We start from the raw sequence: 19,622 nt of genomic DNA, 5'->3' as shown, positions 1-19,622 counted from the left end.
AATTTTGTTATTGTCAACAAATCGCATACTATGTTAATACATGTAAAAAGGCTATCGAATTCATAAAATTGATTATTCCAGAGATCTCTAGGAACAAGGGAAAATGAATTTACGCATCCCTCCAATTATGACATGTGACTAACAAGTTTACCCCTTCTCTATATTAAACAATGATAGCAACCAATAAAGCTTTAATATAGTTTTATGCAAACATGCTTTTCATACACATGTCCCGTACATAATTTATTCATATAATTTAAAGGTCACAGTCGTACAGTCGGACAGACGGAGGAACATGTCCTTATTAAAGAGTAGCGGCTCTTCTAAAAAGAATAATGATTCATTACAATGAAATAAAATAAAATAAAATGAATTATAAAATGTTATCTCAGAAAACAGACAAACCTTTTTATAACTTTTTACAATCTTGACGTTGTTATAATTCAACCAACTTATTTTTAGCCAGATTGAATAACTTATTTTTTTTTTTTCACTAAACATGACCAAAAAAACTTCACAAGTTGATTTCTTTCTGTCAAACATATCCAAAAAGAATATAAAAATTATTTAATGAATTTAAATTTTCTTTCCATTCGTAAATATTTGATGTATGTCAGAAAGGGAAGGAACATTGAACTGTAAATAATACTAGTACCCAATGTTTGATAGACACTTTCTCTTATTTTAATTGGTTGGTTTACAATAACAGGTTCCAAACTATTCATTAATCAATTTAGGTTATTTTGTTTATCTTAATTGGAGTTTTGTATCAATTTGCCTTTTAAACCAAATAACTTAACTTACTAATTAATCTTATTTATATCTTTAAAACCATTATGGCTATTATATAATATGTTTTACATTTTATAAACATATTTACTACCAACAATTTGAATTTTATGATCTTTTAGGTCTTTTGTAAATGGATGAAATGGCAAAAATATTTTAATTCAAATAATTCATAAAAATGTTACAGCTTTTTTTTATTCTTATTACAACCTTAATATTGCTGTACAGTTTTATAGGGGCTTTGCGCCAAGCCTTTAGGGAAACTATAAAAAGATCCTGAAAGTGTATATCCTATTATATAACATATGTAGCATGTGTTTTGTCTATAGCTTCAGATACAAGAAACTTGTTCTTGTTCATTACTGAACCTATTTAGTTCTCCATTTTAGAAAAGCTTAATATAGACCCAAGAATGGTTTTGGAATTTTTATAATTGGATTTAAGTCTAGTTTCTATAGTATTAACGTATTCTATTAAAATACTAAATACTAAATCAAACAGATATTTAAGTATTTATAGCTGCTGTGTATTTTTTTTATCCCCCCCCCCCCCTTACCATGAGCAAATGCGCATATATTGCCGCGTATAATGTTTGCAAGAACCTCCATTATTGGCACATGCTTAATTCTCGATTAAAATTAAGGTGTCCTAACGTTTAAACTAATAATCAAATATTGAATTATTATCAGTTACATGATTCTTAACTATATAATATTTTCTTGTAATCTAATTCTAATAAATCACTGAGTCCTCCATTTGTGTTAGATAGCTGATTTAATGTTAAACAATTTGTGTACCTAAATCTAAAAAATGTCCAAAAACAAGAAATTTTTTTTGTATGGGGCATTTAGATATTGGAACGTCGGACGTTTTGACGTTTCTTAAATTAGAAAATAAAATTAGCTAAATTATGAAAACACTCCAAAGTAAGAATTTAAGCCTCAGCTCTGGTTGAAACCCCATTTAAACATTGATCTTTCACCCTTTAAATAGCGTAGCTGCTCTTCAATTATGATATGTTGGTATGTCCGTCCGTCAGCTTGTCACAGAACCTTAGAAATATTTACTGTATCGTCCCTATATAATCACTTTAGCAGTTAAAAGTGTAAGAGACATATAAGGCCTTGTTCTGTAACCTGAATTATGTTAGTCCTTTGTTATATCCTAAAAATCATTATAACCTTGCTGCTTTTGACATAATCGTCCGTGTAAAGATTGAAATCAAGAATGTAATCAGCGCTAATGTTTGTTAAAACACTATCAATATATTTGTATACAGATTTTGCGTTTAGATAATAAAATGTAGGCATATTAGAGGTTTGGCCCCAGCCTCGATTTAGTGTCTTTGCTTTATGAGATGGATTCAGAAAATAGCTTAAAACTACCTCAATACATGCAAAGAAGACTTTGCTGAAAAGTATAAAAATAAATCGACTGCCAATTTTATGTTATCCCATCATAAAGTAGTAAGGTGATTTTGTTTGTAGCTTAAGACTTCAATAACTGCTGAAATAATTGAGTTTTCCATTTTAGGGAAGCTTCACACAGGTCCCGTGTTGAGTTTAGGCTATGTTACTTATAGATTTTAGTCTTAGATATGGTTTCAGGCTATTTTTCTGCCTTTTGAATACAGAGATCTAAATGATAGTGTTGCATCCGCTAGTTTACATAGTATATGGCATCAGAGATAAGACAATGAACAATAAATTAATATACACCCACAATTACATTAAACTCTTCTTGTAAGTTGAGTCATAGGCTACTTAGACGAGATATAGCGAGAATAATAACTAAAAAAAACATGTTTAATTTACTGACGTATTTTTGTTGGTCCGTATGTCGGTCAGGCCGACGTATCCTCAATATGGAGTAGTTGTGCCTCCTAAAAATGACAAGGGAACATAATGAGGTCTAAATACATTTGGTTTTCTTTCTTAGCATGTTTTTACAATATGAAAGTACATATTTTTCAAAGTTTTACTGAATAATCCCTAAGGTTTTAATCATTACTTTGGCATTACAATTTATTTAATCCAAAAAATGGCAACTATGTAATAGTTCCGCTTGCTATTGCAATATTTTTTTCTAGTGTTATGCTTGGTCCAGTTATTTTTTTCTTTTACAATATAAACCTATGACAAATGCTATTAATACTAAAATTAATTGTAGAGCCATCTGCAAGATCTTAATGGACCTACACACACACAGACGTTTAACCTCTTTTGTATATAAGATAGTTTAGCTATTTTTTTTACAAATTTTCTGTATTGAATAAACATTTTTGCTAAGCAATAACTCTACCAAATGTTGATCTTTGACACTCCAACTGTCAAGCACTTGAGCACATGGGAATGTATTTTGAAAGAGAATAGTTGGGCAAGGAAATCCTTATACTAAAGTAACAGGATGTTTGTCTGTCTGTGTGTCTGTCTGTCTGTGTGTACCGAAGGATCTCGCTAACCACTGAACCGATCGGGATCTCCTTAACAGGGTAGCTTCTCATAAGTCCCGGGAAGGTTTATAACTATTTTGGGGGAGGGTACCACCACCCTCCCAAGAGAAATGTCAAAAAAATCGAAATTTTTCAAAATTTAGGGGAGACTTCAACGTCAAATAAGGTGGTATCGTACATAAAAAATTAACTTTAACAAACAAAAACAAAACAAGTGCCACTAGAGGCCTCTAGGGGCGTAGCCGCTAGTCTTTATACTAAAGTAACAGGATGTCTGTGTTTTTGTACCGAAGGATCTCGTTAACCGCTGAACCGATCGGGTTCTCCTTAATAGGGTACCTTCTCATAGTTTCCGGGAAGGTTTATAACTATTTTGGGGGAGGGTACCACCACCCTCCCAAGATAAATCACAACAAATCGAAATTTTTTTCTCTCGAATAGAGACTCCTACGTAACATTGCAAAGTATCGTAGAATATTGATAGAGACTCCTTCGAAACATTGCAAGGTATCGTATTATTATTTTTTTAGACCAAACCTTTAAAGTGCCACTAGAGGCCTCTAGGGGCGTAGCCGCTAGTATAAAATAAAATAACATAATCAATTATTTTATTACGATTTATTCCTAACTGTTAGTCTGTTACAAAAGATTTTAATAACCTCTAAACAGATTATATCCTCCTTTGTCTTTAAAGAATAATTGTGAACTCCTATCTGTGATCCCTGGGTATAGGTTTTGCACAACTAATTTAGCAAAATTAAGTTTTGTTTTTTAGGAATAAGGAATTATATTCAGCTAAACAATATGTGAACCATTGCAAATTAAATAAATATTCCGAATTAGAATGCGTTTATCCGTCTGTCTCATAAGATCTCATCAACCGTTGGACTGATTAAGTGTTACTTTTCAGCAAAATTTCTTATATACCCCCCCCCCTAGATATTTTTAAAAAGTCTAAACCCTAAACGATCCTTTATATATCATGAGTATATAATTATGATTCTATTCTGTTGTCTATTTAAAAAATTAAGTAGTTTTGTTTTTAAGTAGATATTTCTCTGTTTTAATTTATAATTACAAAAACCTTTTAAGATTCCCCAAATCTTTTTACACCTTCCCATCACAGTTTTTTTCATGGTGCAAAGTATCTCTATAATTAATTCATAACCCTAGAAGATAAATCAATCAATTTTCAATATTTTTAGAACTGTTATTTAGGTAAATATTTTTTATCTTCATTTTGATTATGGGCATTTTTTACTTGTTAACATAAGCATGTGGAAGGGGGTGTCAATCCAACGCTCCCCTTAAGTGATGCTGTGAGTATTGGTGCAAAAAATATGACGTAACAAAAAAAATTAGCCAATGAGAGTCCACTATAAATTTTACCATTGGTCAATAACGGCCTCTCATTGGCTAATTTTTTTTGTTACGTCATATTTTTTGCACCAATACTCACAGCATCCCCTTAAGTTGACATTGGGAAAGGCTGCTTTCTACATGGGGTAAAGAATATTACTGAAACTTTCAAATTACTAAGAACTATCTTTTTAGCAATGTTATTTTAAAGAAACACTGTAGTACATCAAAAGCAAGTTGAAGAGAAGCCGAGCTTCAAAACAAGGATGGCATTATCCATAATTAGCAAATCACTGAAAATTGACCGAGAGACAGAAATTTCATATACTTCAGATTACTACAGCGAAGCTTTTGAATAATTAGTGTAAATCCTTTTGTACGTTCATACATAAAACATGTTGATTTTTATGTGATATAATTATACTATTTTTCAGATTTTTCCTAGGAAAACAAAGTTTAATTTTATAAGCGAAGCATCTCAATAAGCAAACCCTAAAAATGTGAGTAATGAAACAGTATCGTGTATTTCAGCAGTTTTAGAAAAAAATTAGTTACAACCAGTCATATCGTTAGTTTCAAAAACTAATTTACGGCTTCAAAATATTAAAATTGGTGCCAAATATTGCTAAATTCCCTAATTTTCATACTGGGGGTTAAACGTGTGAAAGAAAGGGGTTAAATAGGTATTTGATAAATATTGAAATAGCTATACATTTTCATACGGCCAGGATATCGTTGTAAATCACTAATTATCCCTTTCAAAAACTTAGCTAGACCGTTTAATTTTATTGGGCAATTTGAGTTTTTTAAAAAATAGTGGATTTCTCAAATAAAATAGCCTGTTCATATGATCACGGAACCTTCGCATATTTCTAGCAAAAGTTTTTTTTTGTTGGCTTTTGTCTGAAGCTTAACATTAATAAATACATAAATTTTTAAAAGCAAAAAAGAAAGATAAATATACGAATTAAACTATAAGAAGCTACCCTGTAAAGGTCAGCTAGATCAAAACAGACGCACACACGCACATTCAACATTTAAAATTTGTGCCGTGTTGTTATTTTTGTTTTTTTGGTCAGTAGCTTAAGATTAAGAAATATCTGAACTAGTATCCTATTAGTATTATATAGGTTATTTTTTTCTAAATACTTACTCTTCTTATATTTATTTAAGTCTCGTTGTAAAAGATCCCTCCCCTAATATATGATATGATATGTCATCAGTCAACTTTTGCTAAAAGAGGGGGGGGGGGGGAGTATAGGTCAAGTGAAAGTTAAATCCTAAAGGGTATTTATATTTCCATCCAAAGTTGCAAGTCAAATATGAATATGAAAGGGGGGGGGGGGGGGTTAAAATGTATATTGTCCTTGTTCACGTGACTAAGTTGACCCTTTTATCAATATACCTTGTATATTGGGGAATATTAACAAGGATTAAAACATCCATAAAAACTAGTACTGAAACTTTATGACAAACGGATACAGGAAGCAAATGCCTACATTACCAGAAATGAAAAAAGCTATCCGCTTTCTTACGGATTGACCAGCCCTAATTATAAAAAAGCTATTGTTCTGTAAGATTAAAACGATTTCTGAAACTGTATAACAAACGGATAATAACACTTAAATAGTTTCAGAATAGCCGATGGAATCAAATGCCTAAATTACCAAAAAAGCTATCCGTTTGTTACGGACGGACAAACTGACCCTAATTATAGAAAATTATTGTTCTGTATGAAGATCTCATATTTCTCATGTGAGTTCAGTTAAGTTGACCCTTCCAGTTTCCCTTCCTTAATCAGGTGACATAAATTTTTCCTCCCCGCCCCCCCCCCCCCAAAAAAAAAAATATTGTACAGCGATTAAGCGAAGATGTTGGCCCAAAAGCTTTAGGTACTTATATTAAAGATTTATTATCGCAGGTATCTAAAGGGATAAGACAATAGCCGTTAAATTATTATACATCCATATTGATGGTAAACATAATTACCCCTTCTGTAGATTTCAATTAGGGTTGGAAACGTTTGAACACTTAAGATAATAATGATAAATTATTGAATTTTGATTAGTTAAGTCCTCAAAGTTGTTTGTAAATAGGAAATTTTCATCAATTCATCGTCCATTGTCTTATTCTTTAAGATTCCTTGTAAAAACGAAAATTTAGTTTAAAGTAAAAACAAGAAAAATTAATCCATAAATGGGATGCTATAAAATAAAATATTTACACTTTCACTCGAAGTACCTTGATGAGCACTGAAACCTTTAATTTTGGGTCAGGTTGTCAGGATAGGTTGTATAAGGAGAAGGGGGGTGGCATTTTACTTAAAACGTTTTTTATTTGAGGCATATCTTTGAGCAAATAAAATGAAGTTTTTTTAATAATTATTTTTAAAATATTTTTACTCTTACAATGGTACATTTTAAAATCCACGGAAAGCTGTTTAATGTTTATAATACGATACTATAAATAACTGTTTTAGTGTGGCTACGAATCTAAGTTTTCCCTCTTGATAGGTTATGAGTCATACTGAAAAAACATGTATTATATTGTAGAAAAACATTGATTGCGCGATAACTGTTTACAATATGCACAGCACAATTACAATTATAAAAATGGGACCCCTTTTTTTAGATTAAAATAATCGGTGGAAAAGTTTGGACACTGTCTTTTTGTAGACACATCATACCCAGGGATATAGGGATCATTGAGCAGTAAATTACATTTTTACCTAAGGAGGGAGAGTACACTGGACTGTATTTACACAGGTATCCAAAGCTTCATTACTATCCTTGCTCTATGGTTAGCTTAAAAACTTTGGGTACTTTTCTCTAATTTTGATTGGTTGGTTCTGAACAAGTATTGCCCAATCAATAATTTTAATCTACAACAGGGGTAATTTTATTTTCAGTATGGCTTTGAAATTAATATACGCGGGATTAATACCGGTTCAAAGCCATACTGGAAAAATGTTAGACAATTTTATATGAATATTAAAATGAAAATAAAAACATAATATCAATGCCAGATTTGTAAGCCCAGGACTTCAGCCCCTCAGGGTTAACAAAACTGTAATTAATCTTTTAATTTTTAAATTTACTATCCGCGGAATGCTGTCTATAATACGATGCAATAGATAACTATTATCATCATTGGGGATGTATTTCAATTAAAAATTAATTTTTTTTATCCCAATTAAAATTGGCGCTTTCACTCAGGGTACCTTGTTAAGCACTAAAACTCTGAAACCTTTAAAAAATTTAAAGAACAACTCTAACATGCCTAAATTAACGAAAAGGTATTGACAGACAAACAGACATAAACAGATGGACAGTCACAGACCGACAAACTGACGGACAGACAGACGGACATATACATTAAAAAATATTTTGAGTGTTAATTTAAATATGCATTAAATTAAATTAAAATAGGCATGTCCGAATTTTTCTATCAATTTCAAAATTTGTATGGTGATTCTTGTGGTAGATAGGTAGACTTTAGAAATCATAAGAACTCTATGATTGTTACCTGAATGACCGTACGTCCATTTAAACAGCAAATTTTTGTGTTATATAATTATTTGATTGATCTGATTTTTGGAATACTGATTCCTAGGACAACAAAGTACAATTTTTTACTTTTACTTTTAAACATTTATATTCTGATTAATTAGTTCTGACACTCTAAAAGTGTTAATGTTCATTCATCACACCTTTTCAGAGCTTAGCTTTTATGGATGTTGTCATCCTTGTTTACCTATTTTGACCCCACCCTTTTTATTTTTTTTTATGAGCAAATCATTTTGTTATTCAAATTTACTTTTTTAAATTAGTCAATGGGTTAATGTTTGGCTTTATTTCTTGAAACGTTTTTATGATGCATTTGTTTGAGCAAACAAGGAGGGAAGTGCCATTGGACCGTAAATTACACTTGTACCCAAAGTTTTATAACCAGTTCAACTTGGTGAATTGGTATAGGGTAGGGCTTTACATTATATGATTCAATATTAATATTAATTTAGTTGGAACGCTGTTGATAATACGATGCAATAAATAACTATTCCATTATGGCATTGTATACTTTTAATTTCTGCTGGTTCTGAGCCATACTTAAAAATAATGTGTATTGTCGTTTTATAGACAACTTTCAAAAGATATTTAATTATAAAGTAAAACATTTTACTTGTTTTGATAGCCTAAGATTTCGGACCTTAAAGCCAACTATACTGGAATTAATCTCATAATAATTTTTTTATTTTAATATCCATAAAAAGATGGTATTAACACGATATGTTTTATTTTAACTGGATTAAAAGGATCATTTAGATATATACCCAGGGAAGGAGGGGACATTTTATAAAAAAAACTTTGGATAATTTTAGAGATTTTGAATTTTTGGTTTCTAACTAGTTGTGCCCAAACTTCAATCAATTAAATTAAAAATTTAAATCCACAATAGGGGTAACTTTATTTATCACCATTATCTAATCCCTTAGTTGTGCCTGATTATGGGTAAAAACATTCCCCATACTCAAACTTTTTTTGTCGCGCCACTGACCTAACCCAACTTAACCTAGCTAATGTAACCTATCAAAATCTAATATAACAAGAATGACAATATTCATAAAAGCAAAGCACTAAAATGGTAGGACAAACGGACATTAACACTTGTATATGGTCAAAACTGGATAATCAGAAAATATATGTATAAATTTGTTGAAAAAATGCTTGATACAGGATAATGTTTATAGACATACTTACGTTTTTAGGACTTCATTATAGTTACTTCGCTTATTATATTGTACTTTATTTTACTATTGTCCCAGGAATCAATATACAAAAACCAAATCAATCGGATAATTAGATCACATAAAAATTTGTTGTTAAAAAAGTAAAAAAATCAACATGTTTAAAATGAACGTACGGACGTTCTGGTAATGATTACAGAGTTGCTGCGCTTTCTAAATCGTACCTAACTATTACAGGAATCCCCATCTAATATTTGAAATCGATAGGACAATTCTCACATGCCCCAATTAACAAAAAAGCTATCCATATGGGACCATACCCAAATTTAATTATCGCAGAAATCTAAAGGGATAAGACAATGGGAGATTGATTGATGTACATACTCAATGATGGTAAACAAAATTACCCCTTCTATAGATTACGATTAGGGGTGAACGTTTGGACACTATCCATGCAACGTAGAACGATGTCTGTTTGTTTGTAACGAAGGATCTCGCTAACCGCTGAACCGATCGGGTTCTCCTTAACAGGGTAGCTTCTCATAGTTCCCGGGAAGGTTTATAACTATTTTCTTGAGGGGTGGGACACCTAGGGGATTGGGGCAAAGCCACTTGTAGTTAATAAACCAACCAATCAAAATTCAATAAAAGTCCTCAAAAAATATGAACGTTATCATAAAACTAGTAAGTAGTAAAGAGGAGGGAGGGGACTCGAGTATTATTATTATAAAGTCTCCTGTATTTATTTAAATGTATGATTTATGGGGATTAACCCTCGGAATATGGGGGGGGGGGGGGGTGGTGGTAAGTAACTGGTAACATGATATTACGGTCAGCCAAGGTGTTCGTACAGAAATGTTGTAAGAATTATTCTTTAGAAAATTCAAGCTATATTTTAAATTTGAGAACTTAAGAAACTGATATAGATATTATATTAATTATTATAAAAAAAAATTTTGTTTGGTATATTAGATAAATAAATAGCTATTTCTGATCATTGATACACCAAAGTCAAGCAATATTTTGAAAAATTAAGTATCACATATAGATATTATAAAAAAACCTTTGGTTGGTATATTAGCTACTTCTGAATCTGATGCATCATTGTAACCCCCCCCCCCCCCACGCCAGAATTCATTAACAATATATATGCACCTGTTTCTCTACTTTGTGTGTGACTCACGTATAAGATATTTTAAGAAATATGATTGGGGGGGGGGGGGGGGTTACATAACATTTTTAAAAAATAATACATAATTAATAAATCTACAAAATCCTATTTCTTTATTTGAACTGACAAACACAACAGAACATAAAGTAACTGGAAAAGTCAAAAGATAAATTAGCAATAACAACTTTGGAGACTTTTTTTCTTTAATTGTGATTGGTTGGTTTATTAAGCATGAAATGCTGCCAAAATGGAAATAAAAAAACAAGCGAAATTAGCAATAAGAACTAAGATTAACTATCTTGATAATCTGGCTACGAGATTGCGTGATGCTATAAAAAAAAACTATTCACCAAACCTCTATTATTCCAAGTCATAAAATTCTAGTGAGGTCATAAACCTTCTTCGTATGTTAATATTTTCCGGAATTTTTATGATTTTCTGACAATGTTTGACCGTAAAGATATGTGAACATATGTAGTATTTTACAAATACATCCCAAATCTAGCATAAGTTGACCCCTTCTCTCCGTATGAAAATGTTAACAGAGGTGTGAAGTCTCAATTTCCGGTCGTTTGAATATATCGGGGAATTTGTATATTTTTAGGGTTATTTTAGTATTTTGAAAATATTGAAAACAGTAACATTTCTCTACGAAATCACCCATCGTTTACGATTTTGAGTATGTTTTGAAAAATACTATAAACTAAAACTATCATTGGTTACAACTTTGTTCAGGCTTATTCATTAACCCTTAACGTTCGGGGGTATTAAAATTTCATAAATATACGCTGCCGTTTCCCGCCGACCGCTGACTGCGGCGGCTGGCAGCTGCCAAGTACAGCTGCAGCCACTGAAATTTATATTTTGATATTTCTAATATAGAATTTACAAAAAGATAAACATTTTTTGCAAAAAAATTGTTCTTCTAGCTTTAAAAAAAAGAAAATTACAGTCGTTTGAAATTCTTAAGTAAAAAAGGACCTAAAAACAAAGGTTGTTAAATAAAAGGGTGAAGGAAGCGAAAATTGACTTTGTACTTAAGGTCGGAAATTCATTATCAATCAGGGGACTTGCCCAAAAAAAATTGGCCCTCTAGCCCCCCCCCCCCCCCCCCCCAACCGATTAAGGTGCGGCAAGGGGCCCGACTGTTAAGGGTTAATTGAATTCTTCTTATTTAATTCTGACCCTCTACGAGTGTTAGTGTTTGTTTGTCCTACCGTTTCCGAGCTTTGCTTTTTATGGATGTTGACATCCTCATTGACATTAGGTATAATACTATTGTAACAGAGTATCTGTTGTTGTTTTAAAGATATGTATTTAATAAAGAAAAGACATATACATACAGAATTACAGATTATAGTACGAGACTTTTATTTACATCAACATAGCTTGGTAGCTAGAAATTAATCAGAAAAAAAAGATAATCAGAGATAAAATTAGTTTCTTGCCCTGCATTTTGTAACAGTTTGAAGGAATATTGGGTTAGGAGAATTGTATGGGCATGCAAGTTGTTTTTATAAATAATTGTTGAAATACAGTCTCCTTTGCTTAATTTGAGTGATTTGTCTTTTGCAGCTAAAATAAGATTGGATAGTTGAGTATATACATTTAACGAGAAATCATCATAATACATATTAAATAGGTAAAAGATTTCTATTAGAAAAATAAATTGAGGTTGTCCATTATTATACTTAATATCTAAAAAGACAAGCTAGTTTATGAATAAAATAAGAAGGGAATATACAAAAGAATAATGCATGGTCTGTATTGCTTTCTCTTTTACATTTGTTACAAATATTTGAATCGACTAATTTGAATTTAAATAGTTTATTTTTGCTTGGTAGTGTTCGATTCAATTGTTCTAGATAAAAGTTTTTGAAATGTAATATAATTGGTAAATTAAATAGTTTCTGAATAGTAATTTCAAAAAGTTCCTTGTCAGGAAAAACCACATTGTCTCTTTTTCTTGTCATTATAGAAGGTAATTCTATGTATCTGAAACTTTAATTCTATTGCTGTGTTAAGCATTTTGTAGTTATAAATTCAGGCTTTTGTTTATATTAACTTATGTCATGTTTTTACCATCTACTAGGATTATTACTCACAAGAATAACATTCTACATAGAAACACAAAAAATGCACTATACAAGTAGATGGATGTGTGTTTGTAAGCTAATATTGTTTCGAAAATGGGTAAACCGACTACTAGACCAAAAAGTCTAAAGTATGGGAAAACATATTTTAGGTTATTTCAGAAGTTAGATCAACCAAGATAGCCTTAGTTAAAAATATTCCACACCGTTCACCCGCCAAAAAAAACTTTTATATTCCAACAAAATTAAAGAGAAGAGTAGATACCACCTACTTATTTCCATGGGCGAAGCCCTTAGAGGAACTAGATAATTTTATACCAACAAAAAATAAAAATCAACTTAAACTAAAAAAAACTATAGTTTTAAAATAAATAAGTTAGATTTTTTTTATTTATTCTTCATAAATTTTTTTGATATAACAAACTAGACTAAAACCATTCGTTACATGAACAATTCCCCTCCCTCTTCCCAAACAAATAAAATAAAAACATTTAGTCCAATTTAAAGATGACAGATGGAAAACATTCAATTTATAGGATTTCAAGAATGAATAAAATAGTTTATTGTAAAAACTTTTAAATGTGTAGATTTAATGTGCAATTTAAGAGTAGCTATGCTCCCTAAAAGTTACACCTTTTTTCTGACATCTCTAATTGTTAACATGAGCGGAAATTATGTGGCTTAGTTGTTTTTGTTAAATATAATTGCTCATAGTCTCTTTCAACATTTACAAAACAAGTAACAGTTTCTTCATAGTTCTTGCAAATACTAAGATTTTATTTTTTTGTTTTGATTGTTAATATTCAACTTACATATTTTTTTTGAAGTCAGCATAGCATTTATGTGTTGAAGAAACTATGGGGTCTTCAATAAATAAAAATAAAAAGGAAATTTCATTCTACTCTTTTTTTCAATTCTAACCAAATAATTGAAGCTTTCTACAGTAACTATACTGGCCAAACATTGGTCAATAAAATGCATACTGGCCTTCCATTGGTAATTTTTTTAGTCTGTGCATCGGCCTATCATTGTCAATGTATTGTATGACGTCATTAAAGAGCTTCCTACCGTCTACCAAGCACTGATCATTGGACGAAATTTCTCCTTTTTTTATAAAACCTACATTCTAAAAAGACTTATAGAGTTGCTCTGCCACTTAGAATTGCTTTTAAATTGTGAGACAAACATTGAACCCTCAATATTCAAATGTTTTTGTCAAAATATTTTAGAAACTAATTTTTATTGTTAACTTTGAAAACAGAGAACACTTTAGGAGATGTATTTTTCTTTTGTAAATATAATTACTTTTCTTATTTTTATTCAGAACAGAAAGAGCTATTAATACTTATTACTTTAAATAAGGAATATTCCAAGGAACAGAAGGCCCATTTATGTGGAGGAAAGGATACTCCCCCAACCCTTGCCATCCTAGAAATTTTGTTTTAAAAATTGGATAACATGAAAAGCTTTTGCTGGCTGTTTTTGTTAATACTAATAAAATAAATAAATTTCTAATTTCTAATTGGCTTATTCTTAACTAGCGGCTACGCCCCTAGAGGCCTCTAGGGGTACTTGAGGAGGGGAGAGTCAAATTGATAACCCAATTTCTTATTTTAGATTTTAAAAGAAAAAGAAAAGAAAAAACTTTTTTGGATGGGAGGGGGGTTTTTTTGGGGGGGTTGGGGGGTTGCCCCCCCCCCCATAATTTTAGTTAATAAATTATTTTTTTTTTGGGGGGGGTGGGTACTTTTTTTCTATGGGTGGTTTTTCTTGGGAGGGTGGTGGTACCCTCCCCGAAAATAGTTATAAACCTTCCAGGGACCTATGAGAAGATACCCTGTTAAGGAGAACCTGATCAGTTCGGCGGTTAGAGAGATCCTTCGGTACAAACATACAAACACACAGACAAACATCCTGTTAATTTATTATAAGGATAACAGGATTACTATCTGTCTTGTGCTCTCTTGGCAATGTAGCTCATCATAGGTCCTGGAAAGGTTATTAACTTTTTGAGGGAGGGAACTACCACCCTTCATAAGAGGAATCATCCATAGAAAAAAAATCTCTTTTATAAACTAAAATTGAAAATAAGGGGATGGTCGACTTTGACCCCCCCCCCCCACTCCTCATCCTTAAGTGTTCCTAGAGGCATCTAGAGACATAGCTGCACTAGTCATTAAAAAAGAATCAAGTAAATTTTAGCTTTGCCTTAAGTTAATAAATCTAATACTTTTTTAATCTCTCTTTTGCAACTTATGGATCTTTTGATTTTTATGCATTTTCTTAAAAAAGTTGTTGCGAAATAAATGCTTGCATTTTTCACAGGGAAATAGTAATAGGAAAATTGAAAAAATCAAAACTATCTTCATTTAAAAAAAACTAAAAGGAGTTTTTGGTCTGTGCATATATGTATAAGTCACAGTGGAACTTCCCAGAATTTTGGTTATTTCTGAACTAAATATAAAAATTTAAATTAAATCCAATTCTAGGCAAGTTATGTTTCGTAAAAGGGACGTAAAGATATAACCATAAAATGTTATAGCTGTGCTTATTTAAATTTAGAAACTGAAGAGCATTACCGAATGATTGACTAATTGACATATTTACCTTTCCTCTCAGTTCATGTTGTGATTTATTTGTTCTTTCTCTTGTTATTTTTGCATGCAAACAATTGGCAAAGAATTACTGTTATTAAACACAATTTCTTGCCATTTCAAAATAATTTTAATAAACTTACAAGATTTGGACAGTCGTGAAATTTTGAAACATATTTTGTAAGAAACGCTAATCTTTTATAAAGTTTACTTTACGTCCAAACGTACATACCTTTGATTGAATGACTCTTAACTGATAGTTCTTACTTTACTATACAAAGTATAGAACTTAAAAGAACAGTTGCCTCCATTAGTATAGTATAGTCTTACCAGGTAATAAAACTAAAAGTTGGTTAAGAACACAAAGTTATAATAGAATTGATTTTAATCAACAGACACAACATTACCAGGTACAATTTTAACGTCTTTGAATTTGAATTTGTTTTGAGCGTAAAAGCCAACCCATTATCTCCATATCGACTAGTACAATTGCAAGTTCAGAAAATTTTCATATGAACTTAATATTCCTTACTGTTTTTTACAGATTACCTCAGCCTCCAAAAATGAATGAATGAGCCTTAGACAAGACAAAAAAAAATAATTATCCCATGTTAAGTACCCTATTAACACCTATTTATTATTCATTGATAGATAGCTGTATATATGTATACAAATGTATATAATTTATAGGTTGATAACTAATTTATTAAAAACAATTTATTGATAAAATCTTTTTTATATGACATAATAAAAGAGCTTTTTGCAATAATTATTTCTATTGTTCAATTTTAGTTATCAATTTACTAATTTTTCATATTAACAAGAACAAAATCTCCATGAGTAGAGTTTATGAAAACCACAATAATTAAAATGTCTTTCTATCTTTAGAGATCTTTATAAGAAGTTTAATATTTGTCCAATGTCATTTTTTACTCCAGATAACACGTATGAAAACCCCAACAAAAATTATTTCCAAAAATAGCAAAATTAAACCCAAAAGTTGTGGGCGTATCAGCTCGTGTATTCTATACTGGAATTTTTTTCCTTGAGTAAATAATGTATGTAGTAGCTTCAAAATTTTAAAAGAAGTGTATTTATGAGTTAAACTAAAGCCAATTATCATTTTTCATGAAGACACATCTTTTTAGTGGTAATTTATACACTTTAGCTAATATTTTAAGTCAATATTAGAGTAAAATAATAATTATTTGAAAATCAATCAGTAGCGTCGGGAATATTTTTATAGATTTATTAAGTCAATAATTAAGAGGCCTAATAATGGTCAGAAATTTCAGAATACTATCTCAAATAGCAGCCTAGAAAATCCAGTTCTTAATTTGCATATTGGACGTACTAACGGACAAAGTGAATTTAATGGTGATAAAACATGCAGACCTGATCTTTGAAAATATGGAGAAAAAAAAAAATTTTAGCGGTAGTAATTAAACAGTATTAATTTGGTGTCTTGAATGTCACAAAATATAGTTCTTAATATTGTCTTAATACACTAGGAAAAAATAGGCTTGTAACAGATTGATTTTTAGTTTAAATTATACAAATTATATACTTTCATTATTCAATGCCTTTAAATTTGTTACTGCACTATTTTCTACATACATGACGGTGAAATAATCTATTCAACCAGACGGTCAAAACAATGTATAGAGTAGATTCGCAAATATAATGGGAATCTTTGCTAATTTGAGCTTTTTATCTTTAATGGAAGCTAAAAAAAATATTTTTTCTTATTCAAATTTATATGTCTCATATAGCATACGGACAGACTCGCGAAAGGTATTAAAGAGTAGCCTTGCTACTGACACAATTTCGACATTGGTGGTAATATATTATCTTGATCGATATAGTTAATTTATAAATATCCGTCACTATCTCATTATTAAAAGATTTCTATCAGTCCTCATTGTTAAATGTTTTCATAAAAACGCCAATAATATATATTTAAATAAATAGCTAAAAATTCTTTCCTTTTGTATTGTATGAGGCTTTATTTTATTATATTTAGTAGCGAATCTTCTTTTCAACGTTTATACAACCTTTTCTTTTTGTACGCTTTTCTCAATTTTTTCCTCTCTCTTTTCACCACTTTTCATGTATTGTTATCTATCTCTCTCATTCATTCATTTCATCAATTTTGTCTTTCTCTCTGTATCTCAATCTTTTTCTCTTTTCACTTTCTTCCTCTCTCTCTCTCCCTTTTTCCCTTTTCTTTTTAGTAGCGAAGCTACTCTATAATTAACTTTGTCTGTCCGTAAGTCAGTCCGTCAGTCCTATTATATACATTGTTTTTTCCGTCTATCTGTTATTTGGGGTGCTAGATTGATTCCTAGATTTTTACGTTTTCGTGATTTTCTCAAGTCCTTTTCAAGAAATAGGGCTGAAATTTTCAGGGAATAATTAATATTGAATTCTACATATTTTCCCAAAGTGTGATTAAGATTTTTCTAATAATTGGGGTTCTAGATCGATTACTAGATTATTAGGTTTTCGTGGTTTTCTCGATTCCTATTCAGGATTGACGGCTGAAATTATCAGGGATTGGATATGCTCATGTTCTACGTATCTCCACCAAGTTTCATATTAAGATTTGTCTATTAATTGTGGTGATAGATCGATTCCTAGATTTTTAAGTTTTTTATGATTATAAGGTTGCGTGATTTTAAAGGTTTGATAATTTCCCTATTTTACCAAGATTTATGTTTATTGTATGACACTACTTAATTGTAATTTTTTCCCGATATCCATTCATAATTTTTGAGCTTCGCTACTTATGGATGTTGTCATCCTTGTTTATTTTTTTCTATCTGTCTTTCTCTTGCTTTCTTCCTTCTTTCTATCTCTCTCTTTTCATTTATCTTTATCTCTCCACTCACTTTTTATCTCTTTCTCTCTCTCTCTCTCTCTCTCTCTCTCTCTCTCTCTCTCTCTCTCTCTCTCTCTCTCTCTATCTATCTATCTATTTATATATATCTCTCTCTCTCTTTTCATTTATTTCCCAATCTCCCTTTTTCACATTTTATTATTTTAGCTATACAGACTTTCTCCTTTTTACACAAAATGTAAAATAATTAAAATTGTTGCTGTGCTATTTTTTAGCATGTTTGTAAAAGAACCTATTGTCTCCCCAATTAATTGTTAACAAAGAGGCATTAAGATTAATTTCTGAACCAATTATCTCAAATTATTTAGAATTATTTCACACATACGAGATATATTTAACTAATAAAGGGATTTATTAATGCCAGAAAAATTTATTAAATAATAAAGTGGGATTTAGGGCACCAGAGGTGGGTTCTTAAAAAACCTTACCCCACTGAACTTTGGAACACTCGTTTGGAACACTCAATTGCTCCCTTGTTTTCCCATTTTTTTGGAACATCAAATGCGGTAAATGTGATTCTCATTCTTAAAAAAAATCAATTGAGAAAAAAAGTGGGGCAAAATAATGTTCCAAAGAGTGTTCCCTAGTTCAGAAGATTAAGTTGGGTAGCCATAATTAAATTTGTAATATTTTTTTTTAATTCAGAGATTTTTCAAATTTTCAAATATCTAAATTAAGCATAAAAAACATGTCTAAAAAAACAAATACCAACAAAGACAAAAAAATTTTAATTCAAATAAAACTTGGCACCCCATTTTGTCGCCATTTTGTATAGGCTTATATAAAATGAGAAGACAATTTTTCTCAGCAATTTGTCCCCTTTTTTAGGAGCGATTTTTTTTTGGAGTCAATTGTAAGCAGATAATTCCTTTTACTTTGATTTATTAGTTTTAATTTTAAAAAAAATTACAATGTGAAGCTGTGGGATTTTTTGTCAAGTAAAGTCAAAAAAGTGGTCCAATGAGGATAAATTATCCTCACTTAAAAAAGCATTTTGGAACATTATAACCAGTGGGTTAAAAGTTTTTTAAGAATTAATATTACCAAATTTTGTACTTTTCCCCTTGGTTATAATGTTCTAAACTGATTTTAGTGGGGTAAATGTTTTTTTAAGAACCCACCTCAGGGCTCGGCATCAGTGCGCTATTAAAGAAATTGTTGTTTCATACATATATTTAAAATTTAGATAGATGTATGTATGTTCTGAATGAAAATGATGCCTATTCGCAATTGATGCGCGGCTGCCAAGCCCTGGTAAAAAAAAGAAATAGAATTGATAGAGGAGTTCTCTATGATGATTATGAGTTATAATTAAAAGATGTTGCGATAAGACCTTTTGAAAAGATATCTTTGTCAAGCTATTTCAATTTAGATAAAGATAAGTTTTCATAAAAATTAACTTATAAGTACAGTCATAAAATAACAGTGTAAAACATAATGGAAAAAAATAATTCATATAAGACAACTAAATGGATGTCAGCGATTGAATAAAATGTAAACATGAGTTTTTTTCATTAGCCC

Source organism: Acartia tonsa, chromosome 5 (genome assembly GCF_053477335.1).
Source record: "Acartia tonsa isolate MP-2025a chromosome 5, ASM5347733v1, whole genome shotgun sequence".
NCBI lineage: Eukaryota > Metazoa > Arthropoda > Copepoda > Calanoida > Acartiidae > Acartia > Acartia tonsa.
Note: the sequence above shows the minus strand (reverse complement) of the source record.